Genomic DNA, 26,344 nt, shown 5'->3' with positions numbered 1-26,344 from the left:
TCTGCATGTATGTTTTAGGCACAGATGAATAATTTTCATAAAACTGTAATAGTTAAAATATATCTCCTCCTGGGATTTTTGAGCAATCTGCACGAAACGTTTAACACTTGAACTTTGGACCTCTGCCTACAAAAAATTCCAACGGATTTTCCATAAGTGAAAAAATGCAGAAGTTAGGAGCCAATGACTGTTTTTCATATAATTCAAAATGGTGGAAGATCTAAAGGTCAGAGGTCAAAAGTCAGAGTGTGAAAGTTGTTCAGCATGAGGAGACGCATATGTGTATCCAAGTTTCATGGCTGTAGGTCAAACAGGGCATGAGTTGTACCTGGTCAAAGTTGGCATATTCAATTGAGTGCTATAGCGCCACCTTTGGACGAAAGATTGTGAGAATTATTTTTTTATCGTTTTTCATGACCATCTACCATATGGCCGAGTTTCGTAAAAAGCGACAGCGCGGTTCAGCCAGAACTGCGAAAAGTGGCAGAAGTGACAGAATACTGCCAATAACAATACAGTTCCAGAGCAGAGCTCTGTCCCCGTAATAATAATAATAATAACTAGAAAAAGTGCTCCTCGGAGCACAACTCTCCGCCAGAAGACTTGTGTTGGTTCGAAGGTCGCGAAGGTCGCTATCCCTCTTGTATATGTAAGTGTCCTATCCATCCTGTCTGGGTAAGTGTCCTCTTCCGTTCATTCTGTGTAAGTGTCCTATCCCTCCTGTCCTATCCGTCCTGTCTATGTAAGTGTCATATCCCTCCTGTCTATATAAGTGTCCTATCTGGCGGAGAGTATTGTTATCACTGCGTTTTCACTTTCTAAACATGACACACCGATTGGTCAAGCCTCACGTGACACGTGAAATACTGTGATCTGATTGGCTAGTGACGCCACCGGGCCTATATATACATGGCATCACTCTGACAGTGTCTCCGCCACTGTCAGAGTGAGGTAAGACGGGAACCATGAAATGGCTGCATGGCTGATACATAATTGGCAGATAGGACAGATAGGACATTTATATAGACAGGAGGGATATGACATAGGACACTTATACAGACAGGAGGGATAGGACACTCACACAGACAGAACGGAAGAGGACTACTATCCTATCTGTCCAATAAGACAGATAGGAACAATTGGACCGCGACTACTTGACTACTTCCGGTTCGAAGGTCTGGGGGTGAGCTAGTGGCCGGATTTTCGGTATTGGAATCTGGCTCATCACAGTGACACATGTATTTATAGGTCGCTATCCCTCTTGTATATGTAAGTGTCCTATCCAACCTGTCTGGGTAAGTGTCCTCTTCCGTTCTGTCTGTGTGAGTGTCCTATCCCTCCTGTCTGTATAAGTGTCCTATGTCATATCCCTCCTGTCTATATAAATGTCCTATCTGTCCTATCTGCCAATTATGTATCAGCCATGCAGCCATTTCATGGTTCCCGTCTTACCTCACTCTGACAGTGGCGGAGACACTGTCAGAGTGATGCCATGTATATATAGGCCCGGTGGCGTCACTAGCCAATCAGATCACAGTATTTCACGTGTCACGTGAGGCTTGACCAATCGGTGTGTCATGTTTAGAAAGTGAAAACGCAGTGATAACAATACTCTCCTGGCGGAGAGTAATAATAATAGTGAAAGCCAAGGAATGCAATAAGGCTTCGAAGCCTTACAGGCTCTCGAAACCTTAAATATTGACATCAAATATATTTTAATGGTACTATATAGTATACAGTATAATGTCAGAGATGGTAGTTGGTGTGTGTCAGTAGAGGTCGCTGAGGCTGGTGATCTTGCAGGCTTTCTGCATTAGAGCACGGAACTGCTTCGGGGACAGGAGACGCACATGCTGTGGCGAGAAGACATGAGTCAGTAATGGTTAAAACACTCCAGGATAACTGGAATGGAAGATTGAGTGTGTGTATGTGTTGCATGTGATGTGATGTAGGTTTGGGTATAGCCCTAGAATGTCTATCATCTTACATACATTTCATGTATTTCAAATAGACAGTCATAGGTCGGTCTGGACGACGCGCTGTGAGCAGGACGATCTGCGCGGCCGTAAAAGTTCTCTAAACTCCGTCTGTACTCACCCAATAATTAATTCCTAAGACTTAGAGTCAGATAGAGTCCTCTAGTTTCATATCCATTAGAAAGTTCTGCCAGAAAACATGTGTTTAGTGAAATATCTCCACTTTTCCACAAGCTGCTGTAGTATATTGATACACATTTATGGACTTATAGAGCCCAATTTGAACACACACACAGAGACATGAGGCTGATACTGAGTGGTCTACAGCACATTCCAGAGAACACTAGATGTCCAGTTCAAATGATGCTTCCCAGAGGGCATCTGACCTTAGCTGACCTCTAGCATCTTGGGGTGTTGTTCTTCTGCACAATGGACACACACACACACACACACACACACACACACACACACACACACACACACACACACACACACACACACACACACACACACACACACACACACACACACTAACAAGAGATGTAGCACACACACCTAGCTCCGTGCACATCCAATGTATGCAAGTACATACACACACATGTGAAGTCTGCCTATAAATACTGTGAGGACAAAGAAACTGCCTTTTCTTGCCCTTGCCTTGCCCTTCTTCTTCTTGCTCTGTTCTGTTCCGGCCACACCATGTAGCAGCAAGGCTGACATGTGCTCTGGTGCTCTGTACTCTGTTTTGTCCAATAAATCGACTTGAGGAACATTACTGGTCTGGACCTTTCAACTTCTTCTCCTTATGAAAAAATACTACACTGCACACGGACGACTTACTGTACAGGCGAGGGGCCTGGAATGAGTGCAGGACTGAATATATCTAAGCTTCCTTTGGGAAGCACAAATGTTTGGGGCACACAACTGGCAGGTGGTGTGACTCATTACTCCACACAAATCACAACGCACCTGTCAATTGTGTGCCCCATTCGTTTGTGCTTCCCTGTGTCAATTTGTGATGATCAGAGGAAGTTTTGATAAATTCGGTCCTTCACTCAAGTCTGGCCCCTCGCCCGTACAGAAAGTCGTCAGTGTGCAGCTCGTGGAAAAGTGGAGATATTTCACTAAATACACGTTTTCTGGCAGAAGTTTCAAATGGAAACAAGACCGCAATGTCTTTCATGAATGGACCTGTTAGACAAAGTATTTTAAATGTAACTGTGCTGTTTTACATTTTTTGCCTAATAAAATCAATCAATACGAAACTAGAGGACAATATCTGACTCCAAGTCTTAGGAATTAATTATTGGGTGAGTACAGACGGAGTTTAGAGCACTTTTACGGCCGCGCAGATTGTGATGTACACAATGCGTCGGCCAGACCGATATATGACTATTTGAAATACATGAAATGTATGTAAGATGACAGACATTCTAGGGCTAGTTTGGGTATTGAACTCCGTACAGACCAAATTACAGATGAGTACCAATCTGTGCAAGGCACCTTGCTAGTCAATTCGTACTGACAGGATGTCAGTACCAGTTTGATAGTATAGTTTGTCGATTACTTTTGATGCAGTAATAGTAAAACATTTAGGTATTAAAAAGGTCTTAAAAGTCATCACTTTACTGTCATCTGGGGACAGTGAAGCGCTGGTGTGATTCAACACAGATGTGTGCAATAATACTACAGTGTGAGACACAGTATAAATCTCTTGTGTCCCTTGATGTATATTATCTATTTATTATGACCGTATTTGCTGCATAGTAACTACAACTACATTGTATGCTCACCTTGCACACCGTCACAGTTCATCGAAGAGATCATTAGCCTCAACAAATCCTGTGTACACCCCATCTGGACTGGGGTACCTCTGTCTGACCTGATGAATGGACACAGGAAAAGAGAGCACCATGATGTTAAATTGGCATTTTTTCCAAAATGTTTTAAAACATGATAATAATTTGCTAAATCAACTGGAGTAATGTAATATATGATACCTGGTTAACTACGCAAGCTGGCAGGACGACACGACGGCCTTTGCCGAGCTTCTCCCCTTGGAGAACCCACTCCAGTGTGATCCTGTACCCTGCCAAACGGTACTGCCTACAGTGAGAAGAGAAAAGTTGGAAAGCTGTGTTGTTGCATAGTCACACACACACACACACACACACACACACACACACACACACACACACACACACACACACACACACACACACACACACAGACAGACTTTTTTGGTGAAAATTCTATTTTTGCCTTGGACATAGTAAATTCATACTACTAGTGCTGAGGTCCTAAAAGTGGGTTGAGGGACCTTCGGTGTTCCTTGAAGGACTGTAACTCTGAGAGTGTACAAATGGAACCAAATGGACCTGTAGGGGGTCCTTGAAAATACAAAGTTTGAGAACCACTGTAGGCTTACTGGTGGACTACTAATGTGCCATAGTGTGATAGTAAATCAGTGTCATACATATTCTGATGTCAACCATCTTATGTAGTCTTATGATCAAAATAAGGACATTATAATGTTGTATAAAACAAAATCTGAAATTGCCACCGACACATTTGTCCATGTATGTGTGACGGTGGCCAGGTTGTCACATGTTGTCAGGATCTGGTGGTGTGGACCCAAATGCAGACAGCCAGGCAGAGTAGTGTTCAAACCCAAGATTGGGATTTTATTACAGACAAACATACAGACAGAGGATGTGACACAAACAATGATCCGACAAGCACTGACTGGGGAACAAGACTAATATACACATGAGGGCTGATTACACATGAGAGACAGCTGGAGAAGACAACATAGAACCAGAACAGCTAGAACACAACATAGAAATACAACACCTAGACAGGCACAGTCTGAGACTGTGACACATGTGACTTGCCACTTCTCTTTAGAATGCTGGCACCCTTTTCTCTTTCTTCAATAAATAAATAACAATCCACATTAAACTCACAATAATAAAATATCAATTGCACAATAAAGTGCGGGGTGCGTAATTACTGTGAGAATAATAATGGTGATCAAATACTGCAAGACTACGCCACCCTTTTGTATAAGAGGTAGGGTCCTCTGTAACACTTTCTTTCTTAGGCTATTCACAGGTTCGAGTTTACCCAGGTAAGTATAAACACTTTTAAATGAGAACAACACACCAAAATATCCCTTGGAGAAAACTGGACAGAAACAGGTTTGTATAAAAAGGTACGTTAACTTTATTGTCCCTAATACAGCGGCATCTAGGCCATAAAACAATGAAAAGCATAAACGCAAAATAACACTAATACTAAAACCCTCAACCTCCTACGGCGCCCACTAACTAACTAAAATACACAATCACAGGAACTCAACAACAAGGCTTAAAACACAGGGCTTGTACAAATATAGCAATAAATATAAATCTAGCATAAAGTGCCTACTTCTACCGAACCAGTAAAGTGACAAGTGCTGATTTAAAGTGCTATGTACTCATCACGGTTTGAAATGCAAAAGGTGGGGAATGTCCTTATATGGGCGTAATGGAGCGGGGGTTTAGACCAGGAATCTCTGTCTCTTCGGTTCTTCGTATGCGCTGCCTGCAATTATAGAAACTAGAACCAGTTCATCTGTTCAGTGCAAATTCACATATGAGGTTTAGGACCGTGGGTTGATAAAGGTAACGTTGCATAGAAGAATACTTACTCGCGAGCCAGACAAATGTCTGGCTGTGAGTGTGTAGGGCGCGCAACGTTATCGCCACTGGCCGTCTCCTCTGCTCCTTGGTTCGTCTCACTTTTCCTCCCCGTCGCTCGTCTGTCGCTGCGGCTCTTGTCACTGGAAGCGGGCACGTCTCAGCTCACCGTCCGCTGCTTGTGGCTTGGTGCGTCTCGCTGCCTCTTATTCTCCACCTTGCTCCGTGGTTCCTCCGCTGTGTACAACCTCCTTGTCTGGCTGCCACTCTCACACTGCCCTGTGTGTCTGCCTGTCTCCTGTCTGTCTTTCAAATGGCCCGCGCCCACTTTTGTATTGCGTGGACCACACCCTATTCCACTCTCATTCGCTCTGCCAACAGCGTGACCTGGGGACATTGGCTGGCTGGAGTGACACGGCCAATGTCATACAGCCTATCACAAGTTCAATGTCAAAGTGGCTCAGGGACCGTGGGGGAATTCATTGTCATAATACACATTCAGTGAGAAATTACAGGGAATACATTTTAAGATGATGTTGGTTAAGTGCGTTATACAGTTTTTTTTATACATCAATAAAATAAAAAAAAAATTATTTCACCACTTGGTTTTGACCCTGTCACATATGGACATATTGATGACCACACACACACACACACACACACACACACACACACACACACGTTAGTGAGTTTTCTCTAACGCCCGGCTCTGCTTATTTAGAAGGAATTCCATTGCCCTGCGAGGGCTCCAACTGTAGTGAAAACAAAACAAAACTGCTTCACTACTCACCCATAAAATAAAATGTCCGCTAGACGGAACTTATTTTATTTACTCCACTGCGCCCCCTACAGATCTGGTCAATATAAATTACCATTGACCTGATTTGTAGGAGGCGCAGTGGAGTAAATAAAATAATGTCCATCTGGCGGACATATTTTATTTTCTGACCATAAAGTGTATTATACAGAGAAGGTGGGGTGCTGAGAGGCTTCCCACCGTGGAGAATATACGTTCAACAACACAAATCAGCCTTTGTTTCGGTGAATAGCAAAGTAGCTTTGTTGGTTTTGTACTAAAGACAGAGACCTCTCAGGGCAGTGGAATTCTTTGAATTAGTTAGAGAGAACTCACTAACGCTCTGGACCAGGGCTCACACACTGACACAAGCTGTAAATAAATGGAAAACGTACTTCATACTCATTGTGCCTCTTGGTCCATCGGGTTTCGGTTGCCGCTTCCAATTTACTTTAGGGATCCTAAAGTACGTTCCCAGCACACCCCTATCTAGGTGGGCAGAAAAACTTGGATGTTGTGTCATACACATACTGAAATGTGTCTCACTCTCCCCTGGTTCGACAGCTGCCAACTCGTCAAAGATAAACGACGCACGATGCCATTCCCTACAGCACAAAGACTCTATTTCTGTTGGCATCGGCGGACAATGGTCACATTGACAGTGTGAGTTGCTATGAGCCCTGGGTGGTCGCTCCGGTAAAGCAGCAGCAGCAACAGCCTCCTCGGCTTCTCTCTCTTGTTGTTGCTCACGTTGCTCCATCTCTTCCACCGTGTATTCTGGTTCGAACATATATGGCTGTACAGTTGATTCTGCTATAATATAAAAAAAGTCCTCGTCCTCCAAAAACTCCTCTGGAGCAGCCATGCTGACTTCTTCTTGTTTATGTTTTGGTTAGTAGGCTGTTTTCGCGCTTCTGAGGGGGTGTGTCGGTCTACAGGCTGCTACGGCAACGCTACTTGTTCAAACTGATAAACGCGCGAACGTTTTTTCCTTTTTTTCCTCCCAACGCGCTTGTAGTTTTTACCAGCCTACCGAGCGGAACCACATACGTCATAATGGACCAAACACGTAGGTGGTAGACGGGTTTCAAACCCCGCCTCCGGAGCTACAGAGCAACAATGAAAATATATAGCCGCATATTGTCATGAAAGGACTTTACTAAAGACACACAGACATGGTTGAAAAGTGGCGAAGCCATCCTTTAAGAACATCAAAACACGAGCCAATGAAAAGCCTTGGATGGGCACTGCTGAGGGTGCGGAATAATGCTTTCATGGCAGGAGATGGTGTGGAGCTCAGAACAGCAAGAAACAACCTGAACCGTACCATCAGAGTTGCAAAACGTGCCTACAGTCGGAAAATCCAGGGTTTCTTCCAGGACACTACGGACTCCCGGCGCATGTGGCAGGGTATTCAGTCCATCACAGGCTATAAGGAGGCTCCATCATACTGTGAGGACAATAAGGAATAGGCTCTATGCACAGCAGCCATATTTAGTGGGGTGCCAGGACACTCAGTCATTTCAAATTCATGTGAAAGTTAATTTTTCACTTCTAATTTGTAGATAATGGTCTATAGAACAATTTGGCTCGAAGATATATGAACCAGATTGAAAAGAAAATATAGTTTTTGCCCCATTTCCAAAATGGCCAAAATCGGAATTATGATGTTTTGATCAATTTCTTAATTTTCTCACAATTGCTGTGTCATGTTTTTTTTTATTGCTATATCACGTCAATACTGTGTGAGGAATCAACTGGAGTTAAAATATTGATGTTTTGAATATTCTGGTATGGAAAAAAATTAAGATGGCTGCCATTTACATCAAATTAATTCAAATTACACCTAACTTCTATTAAGCGTAGACAGTCAGTCATTTCAAGTTGTTGTGAAAGTTTAGTTTTCATTTCTAATTTGAAGATAAGGGTCTATAGAACAATTTTAGTTTGAGTGTCAAGAAACCAGATTAAAATATTGTTATTTTTTTTTACCCATTTTCCAAATGGCAACAATCGAAATTAGTCTACATGTAGGTCAGATTTCCAAAAATCTTAACCATGAAGGCAAATTGTGTTAATTTATGGCATACATGGTTTTAGGGGTAATAAGGGGTGCTGGATCCAAATCTTCTGTATGCCCTGCTCAGAAATGGTTCAGAAATAGCTGATAATGGCTCAAAATTGACCATTTAAAGATGGTGGCCACCACTATGCTGAAATATATTTAAAACAACAATAAATTGAATAAATTGATAACATTTATGTCATGATAAAGCACACATAGAGGACCTGTAGTGTTGACAACTTTATTATTTCTTGGATTTCAGAAGAACAGCTCAATAAAGACAACACTGAAGCATGTAAATAAGTAATCTGTAAAAACAAATCTGTAAAAAGTAAATTGTCAACTGTCTCTGGCATCTTCCAAATATGTACCATGATAATTTAACAATCCAAACAACACACGTCAACACACAGTGAACAGCTACCCAAACCCAGCAGCTTGTCAGCACTTTACTGAACTATCATTGCATGCATATCAATGAAAATAATAGTGATTGCAGGCATATCAATGAGTATAATAATTAACATATTATTCTATGTATAACTTATGAGCTGGAGGGAATAATACAAGATAATAAGGCATTTTAAATGCCATCATGTTGAATAGAAAATACACAAGATAAACACAAATCCCAAATAAGAAGCTATTAGTTTTTTCCAGGCCTATTGTCCAGGCCCGGAATTTTGTCATTTTGTGGGGACGGCCACTTTGGTGATGTAGACATTTTTCAGGGCACAAAAGCCACATGCCAGGGCAGGGAGGCCATAAAAAAAATATTTAAGTCCAAAAATGATTTTTAAGTGCATGTAAATAATGGATTTAACTTGATAAGGATGATTGTATTGTAATATAGTACAAGAATAGTATAATAATCTGTGGAATCTGTGGGAAAACAATGTGTTGGCAAATGACCAATATTTATAATAAAGTAATATAGACCCCTTAACAGACGACGTCATACTGGCTGCGTGCAGCCAGTATGCGCGCAACGAAACCCATTATATCAGGTCTCGTTAGGACGCGTCTCACTAGCCAACACACACAAGAGGGGGTTGGGGTGTGCTGAAACCAGTGCACCCCGAAACAGGTTGGGAATTGATTGCGTGAAACAATCACCTGTGCGTCCAGGCTCAATGTTAGTAAACAAATAATTGGTCTATTGGTCTCAATATAACTCACATTCAGCCCTGTACTTCACTGACTGTAGGTGGGGGTCACATTAATTAATTAGATATTTTCCCCACAAGTTATTTTCATTCAAATGAAATGTGATTGAACTTGCACTAATAATGACTTTAGTAGATGGGATCTGCCCTGTTGTGCACACTCACTCCGCACAACAGCACAACAGGTGAAAGCAATTAACTTAAGCAAGGACTGTGCTGTGCACCAAAAGAAATGTCAAACTGTCACATTGTAGCTGCTGAAATAAACTTCCCATTTGGATCATTGTTGACAAACGAACAAAATGTGGATGTGGTTTGCAAAATGGTATCTTTTTTCTTGTCTACCAGAGCGATGAGGTCACAGCTTCTCTCTAATTTTGTATGACATTGATCGCCTAAACCCCAGTTATTCATTTCTATTGCTTACTGGATATTAAGGCTAATAATTGTGGGATTTTGCTGTATTTTGTCAAATGTATTCATTTATATTTTGCTGTTGCAAAAAAACATTGGGGTACTACGGAATCCTCTCTCTCTCTCTCTCTCTCTCTCTCTCTCTCTCTCTCTCTCTCTCTCTCTCTCTCTCTCTCTCTCTCTCTCTCTCTCTCTCTCTCTCTCTCTCTCTCTCTCTCTCTCTCTCTCTCTCTCTCTCTCTCTCTCTCTCTCTCTCTCTCTCTCTCTCTCGTCCAGTTCTATATGTCCAAAAAAGAAGGTTCGTTCACATTTTCGGGGGATTAGGAAAACTATACATTTTTGGAAACTTCAGAGTATAACAAATCTGAAAATCCATGATTCCATTTGCGCAGAAGCCAATATGGTGGCCATCTTGGATTTTGCAAAATGGCGACCTTTGAATATTCGTTTTTCAATATCTCGACTTCTAGATTACATAGGATCTGGATTCTAGTGGCTAAATCTACATTTTTAGGGTCAGGAAATCCAATGGTGCTAATTAAAAATATTTACAAATGATCAATGGCACAGATTTGAGTCATAATCCTTGATTTCGGGGGGGAAAAATGAAAAATGTAATATTTGTTTTTCCACTATTTTGACTTCTAGATTACATAGGATCATGATTCAAGTGGTTAAATCTACATTTTTCAGGAAATCCAATGGTGCTAATTAAAATCAGTGATCAATAGCACATATTTACATAACAATCTAGAATTGTAATATATGATTATCTGAAGAGACAGAGACAGATGATTTCTCTCATTGACACAAGGTTGCGTCATTTATTTACACAAACACAAACTAGACCAGTCTATACATCATCCTCACTGTCATCATTGCTGTCACTAGCCAATGTATCTTGACAGTCTTCATCATTTTGGCAGTCAGCAGTACACTGACATCGCTCCGTACAGGGTAGCCCCACTGATCTGCACGAACATTTAAGTGAAGAACAGTCTGCTTTACAGTGACATCTGACCATCTCAATGATTGCCTCTGGTGCTGGGAGGGACTCAGTTGTAACTGGTTTCAGCTGGCCGTCCTTGTCCTTGTAGTAGCCATTGTTGAGTGGGTCCAGGAACTCCTGCTGAGCAATGTGTGCCTGACTCCACACTCTGGCCTGGATATGGACTCTTAGGACATGCTGCTTGAGAGCACCAAGGGTGGGTGGAAGCTTGTCCCCTTCTGCCATGTGTTTGCAGAATAGATGCCATCTCAGCTCAGGGATGTTTTCGATTTTGATCACCTTTGGTAGCCATTAGCCAAGTTTGTATGCAGTGCATACAAACTTGGCTACTGTAGTTAGTAGATCCTCTGTCACATCACTGGTTTGAGAAAGGATCCTCTGTCACATCACTGGTTTGAGAAAGCATATTCAGAGCCTCGAGGACATCATCACCAGCTTTGAGGTAGCTGTTCCACCAGGTAGGTTTGCCTATCCTAGAAAATCTCCCAGTGTTGTCTGCTCCTGTAAAGGCATGAAATGCAGGCAAAGCTTTGGCTCGGTCTGCACCCAGACTTTTCCATATTGGTGCCACTTCCAAAATCCCAGATGTCAGATGTCAGTGTACTGCTGCTGACTGACAGAATGATGAAGACTTGAATACAGTCGTTAGTGACAGCAATGATGATAGTGAGTGATATTCTGCAAACACAAGGTAGAAGGGGACAAGCTTCCACCCACCCTTGGTGCTCTCAAGGAGCATGTCCTAAGAGTCCACATTGCTCAGCAGGAGTTCCTTGACCCACTCAACAATGGCTACTACAAGGACAAGGACGGCCAGCTGTAACCAGTTACAACTGAGTCCCCCCCAGCACCAGAGGCAATCATTGAGATGGTCAGATGTCACTGTAAAGCAGACTGTTCTTCACTTAGATGTTCGTGCAGATCAGTGGGGCTACCCTGTACGGAGCTACAGTATGTCAGTGTACTGCGGACTGACAAAATGATGAAGACTGTCAAGATACATTGGCTAGTGACAGCAATGATGTTAGTGAGGATGATGTATAGACTGGTCTAGTTTGTGTTTGTGTAAATAAATGACGCAGCCTTGTGTCAATGAGAGAAATCATCTGTCTCTGTCTCTTCAGATAATCATATATTACAATTCTAGATTGTTATGTAAATATGTGCTATTGATCACTGATTTTAATTAGCACCATTGGATTTCCTGACCCTAAAAATGTAGATTTAGCCGCTAGAATCCAGATCCTATGTAATCTAGAAGTCGAGATATTGAAAAACGAATATTCAAAGGTCGCCATTTTGCAAAATCCAAGATGGCCACCATATTGGTTTCTGCGCAAATGGAATCATGGATTTTCTGATTTGTTATACTCTGAAGTTTCCAAAAATGTATAGTTTTCCTAATCCCCCGAAAATTTTAACGAAATTACATATAGAACTGGACTACTCTCTCTCTCTCTCTCTCTACCTCCTGTTTGGCCCGGTGATGCTTTTGTCGTACACAATCCTGCAACTGTGTTGCAGGATCATACAAGGCTCAAAATCACACCTACCTACCACTGGTCATGTGGTAAGTGCGCAACTCAAACAAAGGCACTGGTGTCTTAAAAAAACATATTGGCAGGAAAATAGTGCAGAGTAAAAACGGTGAAATCAGCTGGGGCACCACGGCCACTGTGACCGTTTTGTGTGAATGTCATTTTTCGAGGGGCACACAGCCAAAGAGAGGGGCAACGACGGCCATCGTGGCCACCTAAAATTCCTGCCCTGTATGTGTCTGTATGTGGCTAACTTAAACTAAGGGCTTTCCCCCCTTATGAGTCCTCATGTGTCTTGTAAGACTATCCATTACAGCAAAGCCTTTACAACAAACTGTACAAGAAAATGGCTTTTCGCCTGTATGAGTCCTCATGTGTGTTTTTAGATGACCCTTGTGAAGACAGCCTTTACCACAAACTATACAGGAAAAGGGCTTTTCGCCTGTATGAGACCTCATGTGTACTTTAAGATTACCCGTCTGAGTAAAGCCTTTACCACAAACTTTACAAGAAAAGGGCTTTTCATCTGTATGAGTCCTCATGTGTCTTTTTAGATGACCCCTGTGAAGACAACCTTTACCACAAACTGCACAAGAAAAGGGCTTTTCACCTGTATGAGTCCTCATGTGTGTTTTTAGATCACTTGTGCTACCACAGCCTTTACCACAAACTGTACAAGAAAAGGGTGTTTCGCCTGTATGCGTCCTCATGTGTCTTTTTAGATGACCCTTGTGAAGACAGCCTCTACCACAAACTGTACAAGCAAAGGGCTTTTCACCTTTATGAGTCCTCATGTGTGTTTTTAGATCACTTGTGCTACCACAGCCTTTACCACAAACTGTACAAGCAAAGGGCTTTTCACCTGTATGTGTCCTCATGTGTGTTTTTAGATCACGTGTGGTAACACAGCCTTTACTACAAACTGTACAAGAAAATGGCTTTTCGTCTGTATGAATCATTGTGTGTGTTTTTAATTCACCATTGTTAGCAAAGCCTTTACCACAAACTGTACAAGAAAAGGGCTTTTTGCCTGTGTGAATCATTGTGTGTATATTCAGATGTCTCTTATGATTAAACGTTTTGCCACACTCTGTACAACTAAAACTTTTCTTCCCCGTTTGAATCCTCATGAAGTCAGTTTGTTTTGATGATTTCATGTCCTGGTATATCTTGCGACTTAATCTTTGTCCTCCCACATTTTGTGTCTTTTGTGATTTCAGTGTGTTTAAAGCTGACTGATCTCCCCTAGTCTCCTCCCACTTATCACTGTCTTCAGTGTCTGATTCAGAACAGTGTGAAGAGAGGAGCTGGTCATCACTAGTTGGTTTTGTTGTTCCACAATCATCTACATCAGCTGGTGTTTTCATGTGTTCAGTTGAGGTGCTGGCTACAGGCTCTGTCTCTCTGTTTTCATCATCATCTTCACGTTTCACTGCTAGTAATGTCAACGTTGACCCACCAGTTTCCTCTGGTCTTTGAAGTTGCTCCTCCTGTTCCTCTTTAATATGTGGCGGTAGTGGTTCCTCCTGGACCAGACTGGGGCTCCACTCCTTTTCAGGGGAACCCTCGTCTTTACACACAGGGACAGGAAAAAGATATAATGAGACTATAAAAGGTTTGAATCTTGTACCTCCACTGCAGTACCTCAGTGCAGAGTTGTGGCTAGAAAAAGAATCAACAGATTACTCTTTGCCCACATCTTCCAAGTTATTTCTGTAATGGTGCGCTGACTGCACTCTGTGCTGTAAATAGTGTGCCCGTTGTTTGTTTACATTGCAGAGGCGAATGAGAGGTGGTCCTTATTATTCTTTTGAAAGTAATAACATGTTAATGTTTGATCAGTGAATCTTCTGCAGCAGGTTAGCTAATACAGAAGTAGAATTAACTGCAAAGCTTTAGTGAACCAATTCATATTTTTACAACAGAACCATTGTCCAATTCATGGTACATTTACATTTTAGATCAATGCAGGGGTCAATGCATTGATTTAGTCACATTGTTAATGCTTAAATCGATAACCGATTCATATCATCTTTACACCCTCGGTACCGGCCCACTTTCACCAATAAAATAAATAAGGACAGAGTGCTTGAAACTTACTGAGATCCAGGTGGTCTTCAGGTTCCTGTTTAATAGAAACAGTCCTGGCTGGAGAACTGATCTTCACCTGCAGACTGGACTCCACACACTGATCTGGAATGAAGGAATAGAATAGGACTTTGATGTAAAATGGATAAGGACTTAAATATCACATGATTAAGGACTTTAATAATAAGGATGTTGATGTGGGTTGCAGATGAAGATTTTTTTTTTGTCTTTTCAAAGACTGGGCAGTGACGCCAATTGCTTTTCCCCAGTATGTAACTTTATCAGTGCTGAGCAATATGGATGGACTACATTATATATTTATGTCAATGTTCAATAACTACATATTTATTTTTTGGGTGCTTGGGTGGCACAGTGGTAAAGAGCCTGTCCACCACGAACACAACTAGCCCGTGTTTGGGGAGGGGAGCCGGGCGGCGAGGATACTAAATGAGCGTTGTGCTTGGTACAGACATGTGCAGAGCAAGTTCTGTCAGGGAACTCAGAATCAGAATCAGTTTTATTGTCACATCACAGGTTTACAAGGTAAAAAAGTGGGTGAAATTCGTTTTTGTACATCACTCCGATCGCAACGTTAAATTCCTAATTTGGAAATTAAGTAAACATTTGAAAATAATTATGGGTTAATGTAACTGTGTCTGAGTCCTCCTCTTTCCTATGACATTTTGTTACCCTACTGCAGACATTCTGGCTCCTAGTTTGGTTTAAGGACAAATCGGCTGGGGGGTAGGAATAGCTAAAGGTTAGGTGTGTTCTGCCCCTGGCCGGAACAAAGGGAACTATAATCCTCTTTGTTTTCAGGTGTTTGCGATGTTAATGAAGCTGTTGGGTTGGAGGAGGGATCTTACTATTAGTCCAGGGGCCAAGCCATATTTTGGTACCACCTAAGGTGACCGTAAAGTTTTTGTATTTTTGTCTTCCTACATGTCTAGTTTATATTTTGGTATGATAACCCTTCCAATCTTGTAGCTTAATGGCAGTTATCACTACCTACCGGCTAATGTATCCGGTAGGAGACACAAAGTAGAATCTTTGTGTCTCCTACCCCGGGCATCAAATTATTGCGACAAAAAACAAAATATATCCATGTATTCAAGGCTTCATGGGGTGTGCAATTGATAACTTCTCACATTTTTGGTGTTTGCAAAAAGACTGCTTTCCATAAGCTTGTAAAAGTTGACCCTCCTTCGGTCTAGGGTGGTCATAGCTGAATGGGTAGAGAGTCCCCCTGAAAAACTTAAAGGAGGAGTTCACCCCAAAAAAGATTTATTTTCTATCAATTGTACACCCCATGAAGCCTTGAATACATGGATATTTTTGTTTTTTGTCGCAATAATTTGATGCCCGGGGTAGGAGACACAAAGATTCTACTTTGTGTCTCCTACCGGATACATTAGCCGGTAGGTAGTGATAACTGCCATTAAGCTACAAGATTGGAAGGGTTATCATACTAAAATATAAACTAGAGACATGTAGGAAGACAAAAATACAAAAACTTTACGGTCACCTTAGGTGGTACCAATTTGTGAAAATATCAGTGTTGGCCCCTGGACTATATGTTGTCATTTTGGTGATGTGAATATAAGTCACTTGTTTTCAGTCTGTTCCTTGAGTTCAGACTGCTGGCTGTTCCATACATTTTCTTGTCCTGCTAAAGCGTAAGTTTGTAACTCCTTTTTGATATCAGAAATATATCACCAATTCTTCTAAAACTGTGACTTTGTCTGTGCTTTATTTTGTCTATTCTGCTTGACTGAGATCCCATTCAGATTCTGCTTCTACATTCCGTAGAAAGAAGAGTGGGGAGAGAGAAAAAGAAGAGGGGTAGGGGGCAAGTGGGAAGGAGAGAACAATAGAAGGCCAACAAGTTATCTACATATTTACAAAGTACCTGAGATAAGAAACAAACTAAGGTGCCTGAGCATAGCAGCAATGTATGTATACTGTGCATGATATACTTATAGACGCTAAGGTGCTTAAAGAGAAAAAAAAGCGCAATCAAAAAACAAGAAAAAGTTTGTGCATTATACATGGGATTAAGGTGCAGAAGGTCAGTGCGTGTTCACCTAAGGGTGGACTGACCCTGGTATAATCCGGAGGTAGCTCCATGAGGGAGAGCCAAAAAAAAAAAAAAAAAAAAAAGTAATCTGTACCTGGTGTGGTCTACAGGTATGTCCGAGGAGTTTTTCATCTTAATGTTTAATCTTCAAGTATTTCCTCAGATTAGCTTTTTGACTAAAGTGTTGTCACAAACTGTACACCTAAAGGGTTTTTCACTGGTAAGATTCCTCATGTGTTTTTTCATATTACCGAGGGGGGAGCTAAGTCCAAGTCATTTTCCCTGGTATAATCCACAGGTGTATTTAGGAAGAGCCATCTTGTAGGCATCAAGGGGTGTTGATGCCTACACCCCTGCCCGACCACTTCGGTCTGCCACCTCGGGGCGACTGATTGCCTCGTCACTCAAGGGTCCTTCTGGTCGATCGACACGGTCACGACTTTTTTCTGTTCTGGCCCCACAGTGGTGGAATGAACTTCCCACTGATGTCAGGACAGCAGAGTCACTGCCCATCTTTCGCTGCAGGCTGAAAACTCACCTCTTCAGGAAACACTACCCTTCCTCTTTGTCTGGCTTACTTGTTGTTAACTAGTTGTACGAACTCTTGTTTTATTGTTGTACTGTTTTATTGGATCTTGTTTAGTCGATACACTTTTTAGCGGTGCCAACCGCTCTGAACTTGACTTTGTCCGTATGTCCGTCCGTCCGTATCAGCACGGGATGAGCACGGCAAAGAAGCAACACATACAAACACGCGCACACACACACACACACACACGGACTTGGAGATTGCCTATGCCATCTCTCCTCTCATTGGCCACACGTGCCACTGCTTATCAAAGAGGGGTCCATGGACCTCCAGGGTATGCTATGTCCGTTTAAGCACGGGATGAGCACAGGATTTTAAACAGCTATAACTCCAGCTTGCAGCATGCCACCAAGTCCAAATATGGTATGTGGACTTAGACCACCAATAGGGACGAGCATGAATTGCTGAAGTCATCAAAGAGGGGTCCAGGGACCCCCAGCACGGGATGAGCACGGGATTTTAAACAGCTATAACTCCAGTTTGCAGCATGCCACCAAGTCCAAATTTGGTATGTGGACTTAGACCACCAATAGGGACGAGCATGAATTGCTGAAGCCCCGCCCCCTCTGTCTTCCCATTGGCTGGCCTTTAAACAGCCATAACTCAAGTTCGCAGCATGCTACCAAGTACAAATTTGGTAAGTGGACTCAGACCACCAATAGGGACGAACTGAAATGAGTTAAGCCGGGCACCGGTTCCTTCACACAGGGTGTGATTTTTGTATTAGCTCGAGCTCATTTGATTTTGCTATCTCATCTGTTTAAGAAAGTAGGTAGCTGATATATAGCACTTTTACCTTAGCGCTAGGTATACTCTTGGTTGCTTGTTTTTGCAGGAAATGCACTTAAGACTTCTGGTGATTAGTAGTTTCGTTCCCTACCTATGTTGAATGCACTTATTGTAAGTCGCTTTGGATAAAAGCGTCTGCTAAATGACTGTAATGTAAAAGAGCCAGAAAAGTCTGCAACCAGCTGGGCAGTACCGCCTGTTGTCAGGCTTCTGAAAGGGGCTCATGCTTCATTCAGCATTCTGACAGTAGCCGGGTTAAAACTATTCCAAAACCTGGTCGTGGAACTCTTGATACTGCGGTAGGTCCCCTTGCCCGGTCGCGGTCGTTGTAGAGTTCTGAACAGTTTGTTACTTGGGTGGTACTTGTCCTTGATGATGCGCTTGGCTTTGACCACGCACCGCTTCTTGTACAGATCCTGGAGCGCTGGGAGCTCGTTCATTATGCCGATCGCACTACTCGCTGTAAGTTGATCTTCTCTCGGGCAGTGCAGTTCCCATACCAAGCCGTGATACAGCCTGTTAGGATGCCTTCAACCGAACTGTTGTAGTACAGCTTGAGGATGCGTTGTCCTACTCCGAGCTTATTCAGGCGGCGGAGCCAGTACAGTCCCTGCTGAGCCTTTTGCTTCACGTGTGTGGTGTGCGTCTCCCATTTAAGGTCCTCCTCGATGTGTACTCCGAGGATCTTGAACTCGCTGACCCTTTCCACTGCAGCACCGTCGATGAGGATGGGCGCATGGTCTCTCCGCGGCCTCCTGAAGTCCACTATCAGTTCTTTGGTCTTGTCGACGTTAAGAGCAAGGTTGTTCTCCCGGCACCAGAGTGCCAGTGGGTTGATCTCATCTCTGTAGTCAGACTCGTCGTTGTTGACGATTCGGCCTATCACTGTCGTGTCGTCCGCGTACTTTATTATGGTGTTGGAGACATGTGTGGCTATGCAGTCATACGTGTACAGGGAGTAGAGGAGAGGGCTCAGCACGCATCAGCACGCATCCCTGGGGTGCTCCGGTGTTGAGGTGTTCACCACCTGATGTCGGTTGGACAAGAAGTCCTGTATCCAGTCGCACATGCTTGGGTGTAGCCCTAGGTCTCTGAGCTTTTTGTCAAGTATTGCTGGGACAATGGTGTTGAATGCTGAGCTATAGTCCACGAACAGCATACGTACATATTTGTCCTGATGTATTCCCTCACCAGTTTCTCGAAGCACTTGCTGACGATCGGGATGAGAGCGACAGGTCTCCAGTCATTCAGGCATGTCACTCTGGCCTTTTTGGGAATGGGCACAATGGTTGACATTTTGAACCCTGCAGGGACCACAGCCTGGGAGAGGGAGAGGTTAAAGATGTCAGCGAAGACACCCGCCAGCTGGTCTGCACATGCCTTAAGGACCCGGCCTGGGATTCCATCAGGTCCGGCTGCCTTGTGGATGTTGACCCATGCAAAGGCTGTACGCACTTCTCTCTCCGAGATGATTAGAGGGTTCTCCTCTGCTGGTGTTGCTGATGGCCCTGCTTGGCTGCCGCGGTTGGAGCTGATCTCAAACCGGCCATAGAAAGTGTTCAGTTCGTTGGGGAGGGAGGCAGGCGGGTTCACCTCGCTTCTGGTTCTTGTTTTGCAGTCAGTCAAGGTGTGTACCGCCTGCCACGTGCTCCTGATATTGCCATTGCTGAGTTGGTCTTGCATCTTTTCAGTGTAGGCCTTTTTCGCCTTCCTGATGGCACTGTTTAGGGCCGCGCGCGTCGTGTTGCGCGTTTCCACGTCGCCAGATTTGAAACCAGCATCCCTTGCGTGCATGTGTACATGTACTTCGCTGTCCATCCATGGTTTCTGATTGGGATAGATCCGAACTGTCTTTTTTGGGACTATGTCGTCTATGCACTTACTGATAAAGCCAGTGACTGAGTCTGAGAGTTTGTTGGTGTTATTCCCAGCGGCGTTCTTAAACATCCCCCAGTCAGTCTGGTAGAAGCAGGATTGTAGCATAGCGTCTGTGTCCTCAGACCAGACTCGGATCTCCTTCTCAACGACCGGCTCCCTTTTTAGCCTCTGTTTGTAGGCAGGTAGCAGCTGGATGGCGTGGTGGTCAGAGCTTCCTAGCGGTGGGCGGCGGAGGGCTTTGTATCCATCCTTGAAGGGCGTGTAGCAGTGGTCAAGAATATTGTCACCACGGGTACTGCAGGTGACTTGCTGGTGGAATTTGGGAAATACCTTTTTTAGGTCTGTCCGGTTGAAGTCGCCTAGGCAGATGGCTGCGCAGTCCGGGTGACGATTTTCTTGTGCATAGCCTGGTGTAATTCCCTCATGGCTGTGTCCTTGTTAGCTCCAGGGTGAATGTAAACAACGGCTACAATCACAATGCTGAAGTCACGTGGTAGGTAGAAAGGACGACAGGCTATGATTAAAAGTTCTAGGTCTAGGTTCTAGGTCTCAGTGCAGTTGCTGCTCCATGCTTCTATTCTCAACCAATCACATACTCACTTCATAATAGAACACCATATAACCTCAATACCGGCCCACTTTAACCAATAAAATAAATAAAGAGAGACTGCTTGAAACTTACTGAGATCCGGGTGGTCTTCAGGTTCCTGTTTTAGGTGGTCTTCAGGTTCCTGTTTCATAGAAAGAGTTCTGGCTGGAGAACCGATCTTCACCTGCAGACTGGACTCCACACACTGGTCTGGAATGAAGAATGTGTGGAATAGAATAAGGAATTTAATAATGAGGACTTAAATAATAAGGACTTTGATGTGACATATATATAGTCCTATAGTTTCTAAATATAGAGACTATAGATATTTATCATATTGAACTTCATAAACAGCCTAACACTCCTGTATAAAACTGAACCAGACTCATTTGATTTATATTATGAACCAGAATGTTGTTTTAACAATTATAGTGTAAATCTAATCTCAAAATGAAAGAAATTCTAGCAGTATTTTAGTATTTCTTATTTGAAAAAAACAATCAGTTTTATAATAGATTTATGATCCTGAAATAGATAACACAAGTAGGTATAATATTGTTACCGTCAGGTGGAAACCTCTGAAGTCCAAAACTCACTTTTCAGAATTCTAATTAATTCTAATTCTCTGCTTTTGTGTGACACTGTAGTATGATACATTCATTTACAAAAGAAAAAAAAACATAAAATGTTAAAATATGGAGATTCAAGGTTTCTGCCTGACAGCAACGATACGTAAACAAGGAAACAGCTGCTATAATAGAACAGTGAGAATCATGTAGACACATGTAGATACATCCTCAGTACCGGCCCACTTTCTCCAATAAAATAAAAAAGACAGGGTGCTTGAAACTTACTAAGATCCAGGTGGTCTTCAGGTTCCTGTTTAAGGTTGTCTTCAGGTTCCTGTTGAAGGTAGTCTTCAGGTTCCTGTTTAAGGTGGTCTTCAGGTTCCTGTTTAAGGTGGCCTTCAGGTTCCTGTTGAAGGTAGTCTTCAGGTTCCTGTTTAAGGTGGTCTTCAGGTTCCTGTTTAAGGTGGTCTTCAGGGTCCTGTAGAAGGTGGTCTTCAGGTTCCTGTTGAATGTGGTCTTCAGGTTCCTGTTTGATAGAAACAGTCCTGGCTGGAGAACTGATCTTAACCTGCAGACTGGACTCCACACACTGATCTGGAATGAAGGAACACAATAAATACTTCAATAATAAGAACTTTGTGACATGAATAAGAACTGTAATAAATACGATGACTTCTCAATCGTGTCAACAGATTTCCATCATTTGGATTCCATATGCCGCCATTACAGTCGGACGCACCGAGCCCAGCTGAATAGCACAATCACCCTCATTTCTCTAATAAATCGCCCTGTAATTCATATTGTAGAGATGCACGATATAATCGGTAACGTATCGGAATCGGCCGATATCGGCCGTATCGGTATCGAACCGATGTCAAAATAAACCCGATTAAATTCTCCGATATTGATGGCGGACTAATAACATGCTGTCAATGCCTTGGTAACATTATAGTCAGACTGTGGACTGTAGTCCTTCTCCCCAGCAGATGGCAGTGTTTTACTCCATTTGCTATGAAAGCAGGAAGGAGGTTGTCGACTCAACAAAAAAAAACAAAAGGAGGAGGAACAACAAACAAACGAGAATGAGATATCGCTACTAAAATGTCTTTGGTGTGGAATTATTTTAAAGTCAGTGAAACTGACGAGACACTTGCCATTTGCAATGAGTGTTCACGTGAAGTCATGCGAGGAGGGAAGAAGGCCTCGTCATTTAACACTACAAACTTAAAGAACCACCTGAAGAACAAGCATCTTGAAAAGTATCAAGAATTGTCTGCTGGACAGAGTGCTGCGGAGAAAGAAAAACACACAACCCCCTGCCGTCCTCCTAAATCACAGCTGTTGGTTACGGATGCCTTTGACAAAGGCAAACAATTCGGCCGTGACGCCCCAAAGGCCATAGCGATAAACGCTAGAATTATGGACTTTATTGCACTCGACGATCAACCATTTTCAGTCGTGGAAGATGCGGGATTCTGACGACTGCTTTCACATCTAGAACCCCGCTACAAACTACCCAGCCGTCGCTACTTCGCAGACACGGCTTTACCGGAGCTTAATGATAGGGTCACTGCACGCGTTAAGGAGCTCCTTGGTGCCAACATCACCGCCATAAGCTTCACAACAGATATTTGGAGTTCTGATGTAAGCCCCATGAGCATGCTGAGCTTAACGGCCCAGTGGATCGACAAAGATTTCACTCTAAAAAAAGCTGTTTTACATTCACAGGAATGCCGTGGATCACACACCGCAGCTCACATTGCATCTGCATTCAACGCCATGTTTGCAAAGTGGGATATTCCCAAAGAGAAGGTACATGTTATTCTGCGGGACAATGCGCGCAACATGGCCAGGGCAGCAGTAGATTGTGAGATTCCAAGTTTACCATGCATGGCTCATACCCTGCAACTGGTAGTGAATGAAGGTGTTCTGTCACAGTAAAGCATCTCCAACATACTGGCAGTGGGTAGAAAGATAATAGGGCATTTCAAGCATTCCCAGCTTGCATACAGCCGCCTACAAGATGTGCAGAAAGAGCAAGGAATGACAGCCAAGAGGCTCCAACAAGACATTGTAACTAGATGGAATTCTACGTTTTATATGATGCAGAGCTTGTTGGAGCAGAGGCGCGCACTCGGTGCATATGCCGCCGATTATGATTTGCCTGCAGCTCTGAATGCAACTCAGTGGGGGATCATGGAGAATATGCTAACAATACTCGAGCCCTTTGAGGAACTGACCAGAAAAATCAGTGCATCTGCGGCCTGTGTATCTGATGTTATTCCCTCTATCGTGGCACTGAAACGCATGTTAAGCAAGAGCGCTGACACAGACAAAGGGATTAAAACAGCGAAACGCACTCTCCTTGATGCTGTGAACACTCGTTTTGTTGACATCCAGACTGAACCCCTGTACTGCGTGGCAACTATCCTGGATCCTAGATATAAGGACCGTTACTTTGACAGAGAGAATAAAGACAGTGCATGCGACATGTTGAAGGCTGTGGAGAAGTTGGACACATGCAGCCATGAGCGTGCAGAGGGCGCAGAGCGCAGCACAGAGGCCGGTGAGACCAGCCAGGACGTGGGGCCAGAGACCGATGATCCGCAACAGAAGAAGGCCAGGAGAGACGATGATCATCGGGGGTCTTTATTTGCCATGTTTGATGAAATCCTGGAGGAGAGCGAAATCCTGGACCCGGAGCCGCAAATAACCATCCACACAGGATTGCATGTTAGTTAGAGTCTTATGAAATAAACTGCCTGTACAGCCTAAATATCCCCTTATGGCCAATACAATGATTACTACATTATTTATAAGTTAACTGACAACATAAAACGTTTTTTTCTTGTTCCAGTGTTTTTGAAATGTGTGTATATCTGTGTTTCTGTTACCCAGCAAGACAATTTTAATAGGCTGCGCTGCAACTGCTTTTGGAAAAAAAAGTCCATTAAAGTAGGCTTTTTTACTTAAATCCTTGTAGATACAAACCTACCTCACTGAGCCCCCCATTCCAAGGACTGAAAGCCCACTGGGATATTGGAGAAGTAACAAGGAGCGCCTCCCCGCCCTTGCAAAAGCTGCCCGCAAGTACCTGAGTGCCCCTCCTACTAGCGTAGATAGTGAACGTCTGTTCAGCGCAGTTTCTAATGTGATTGACGAAAAGAGGAACAGAATTGCTTGTGACAAAGCTGAGATGCTTATTCTAGCTAAGACAAATTTTCCACTCTTGCTACAAACTTAGCCTGTAGGATCCTGCCTTCTCTCTCTCTCTCTGTCTCCCTCTTTGTCTCTCTGCCTCCCCCCCTCTCTCTCTCTCCCTCTCTCTCTGTTCTTCTAATGTGAAGGTGAACCCCTGTGCAATGTGCAGCTGAAAAGGGGACTGCAATGCTGTAAGTATTTATTTTATTTTGTTCTCATTGAAGCTGCTTATTTTGTGTTAAGAAACGTGTTCAAAGCGTTGCCTATGGCAGCATAGGATGTGATTGTAAACCCCCTGCAATGTGCAATTTATGGCTGGTGTGTATACTTTCATTTTACAAAATGCTGGGAAAAAAGGGGATTAGGATTTACAGTCATACTGTGAAATTTCTTTTATTTGTTTCACAAAGCAATCTAGTTACTGTATGTTACAGTCAGTTGAGAGATACTCTAGAGCTGAAATGGCACTGAAAGTTTTGGTTACTAACATACTGTACAGTATTACAGTACTGTTGGATGATGGATCTATTCTCCTGGTTATGTTCTGTGGACATAACAAATTCAGTTGTTTGTCAGTTTATTGGTGTATTTTTTATTTTACCTGTCCTGCACAGAATTTTTGTTTTTTTTACTTAGCTATACAAGTTTGAATGTTCACTTAAAGGGATTGTAGGGAACATTAAGCCTAAATTTGAAAAATATGTATATATATTTTTTTTGCATTTTCTCCCCTCTATCAGCCACTATATAATGATGCTGGGGTGTTTTCCTTCATTGAAACACAGTCCTCTGTCTGAAATCTGTATTTTCCCTTCTGTTTATGTTCATGTTGTTTATGTCCGGGTCGTAAATTAACGCACGCATGTGCGTGTCCGTGCGCGTCCGTGCCCGTATCAACTTTTTACTTTCGGTTTTAAAACGCTCTCAAACTTCTTTTTTGAGGCACATAATTTACTTTTAAAAAATCGTTTGGATAGAATTTAGTTGTTTAGCTTCATATATGTGGTCAATTTATCATGAAAGAGCCTATTTAAAAATATAAATTCAGAGAACCGTAGGGTCGGGCATTTCCGCGAATTGTATCCGCATAAGGCAACCTATTTTGGGCATGACTCATTTAAAAAGTCCCCCCTGCGTCACCCCCTGGTGGTCGGGGAAAAGAACTGCTGGAGGGGCGGTGTTTGACAACAGTTTTTTTCTTTATTTATGTCTGAACTCCCTACAATGCCTTTAAGCTGTAAAAGGCTTGTGTATTTCTTTCTATTCTAATGTTTGTTGGCAGCAGAGAGTCTACTGTGACTGTTCAGTTTTAGAACAAAAGCGAAAGAAGTTGTACAAAATGTTAAGTAAAAATAAATGTTACATTTTTTACTACAGTTAATTTGTGTACTCATCTCATTCAGTAGTGAAAGCAGACAATTGGAAACAGAGGATTGATTGATTGAATACTTTATTAACAGGCTTTGGGCCAAGCCCTTAGGGCCTAGGTGCTTGTTTCCATTGTGGTCCTGTGTATAGTGCCCAGTAGGCCTTAACAATCATAATACCAAGGCACTGTTTAAAGAAATATAATAAATATATTAAATATCGGTATCGGATCGGTATCGGCCGATATGACCAAGCAAATAATCGGGTATCGGATATCGGTCATAATTTCAATATCGTGCATCTCTATCATATTGTCAACACTTTGAGGTCACTGCAGCCTCCTACTAATGTAACGCATGTGTATGTCCACTACTGTGATAGCGATCGTTGTATTTCACTGCTTACTTCCCAAGGGTGCCTAATATGAGCCTTTAGCATGCGGCTAACGCACTTTTAACGTTAGCATGTAGCTAACGCTAACGTGGTTGTCATGGCTGAAGCGGCTGTGCAATCACTTTACAGGGCCGGACTGGGACCAAAATTCAGCCCTGG

At 42.9% G+C, this 26,344-nt stretch overlaps 1 long non-coding RNA gene across 1 annotated transcript; it reads right to left on the bottom strand.

The window, feature by feature from the left end:
* Positions 1 to 1,746: 1,746 nt before the first annotated feature.
* LOC311050161 lies at positions 1,747 to 7,140 on the bottom strand. The gene is made up of 4 exons (XR_014601267.1): positions 6,848 to 7,140; positions 3,977 to 4,082; positions 3,770 to 3,858; positions 1,747 to 1,853 (listed from the first exon to the last, which is right to left on the bottom strand). It is a non-coding gene; the product is annotated as an uncharacterized lncRNA (long non-coding RNA).
* Positions 7,141 to 26,344: the final 19,204 nt, after the last annotated feature.

Source organism: Gymnoscopelus microlampas (genome assembly GCF_963454915.1).
Source record: "Gymnoscopelus microlampas genome assembly, chromosome: 8".
In the NCBI taxonomy this organism is placed as follows: Eukaryota; Metazoa; Chordata; class Actinopteri; order Myctophiformes; family Myctophidae; genus Gymnoscopelus; species Gymnoscopelus microlampas.
This window is presented reverse-complemented; position numbering and strand designations above follow the sequence as displayed.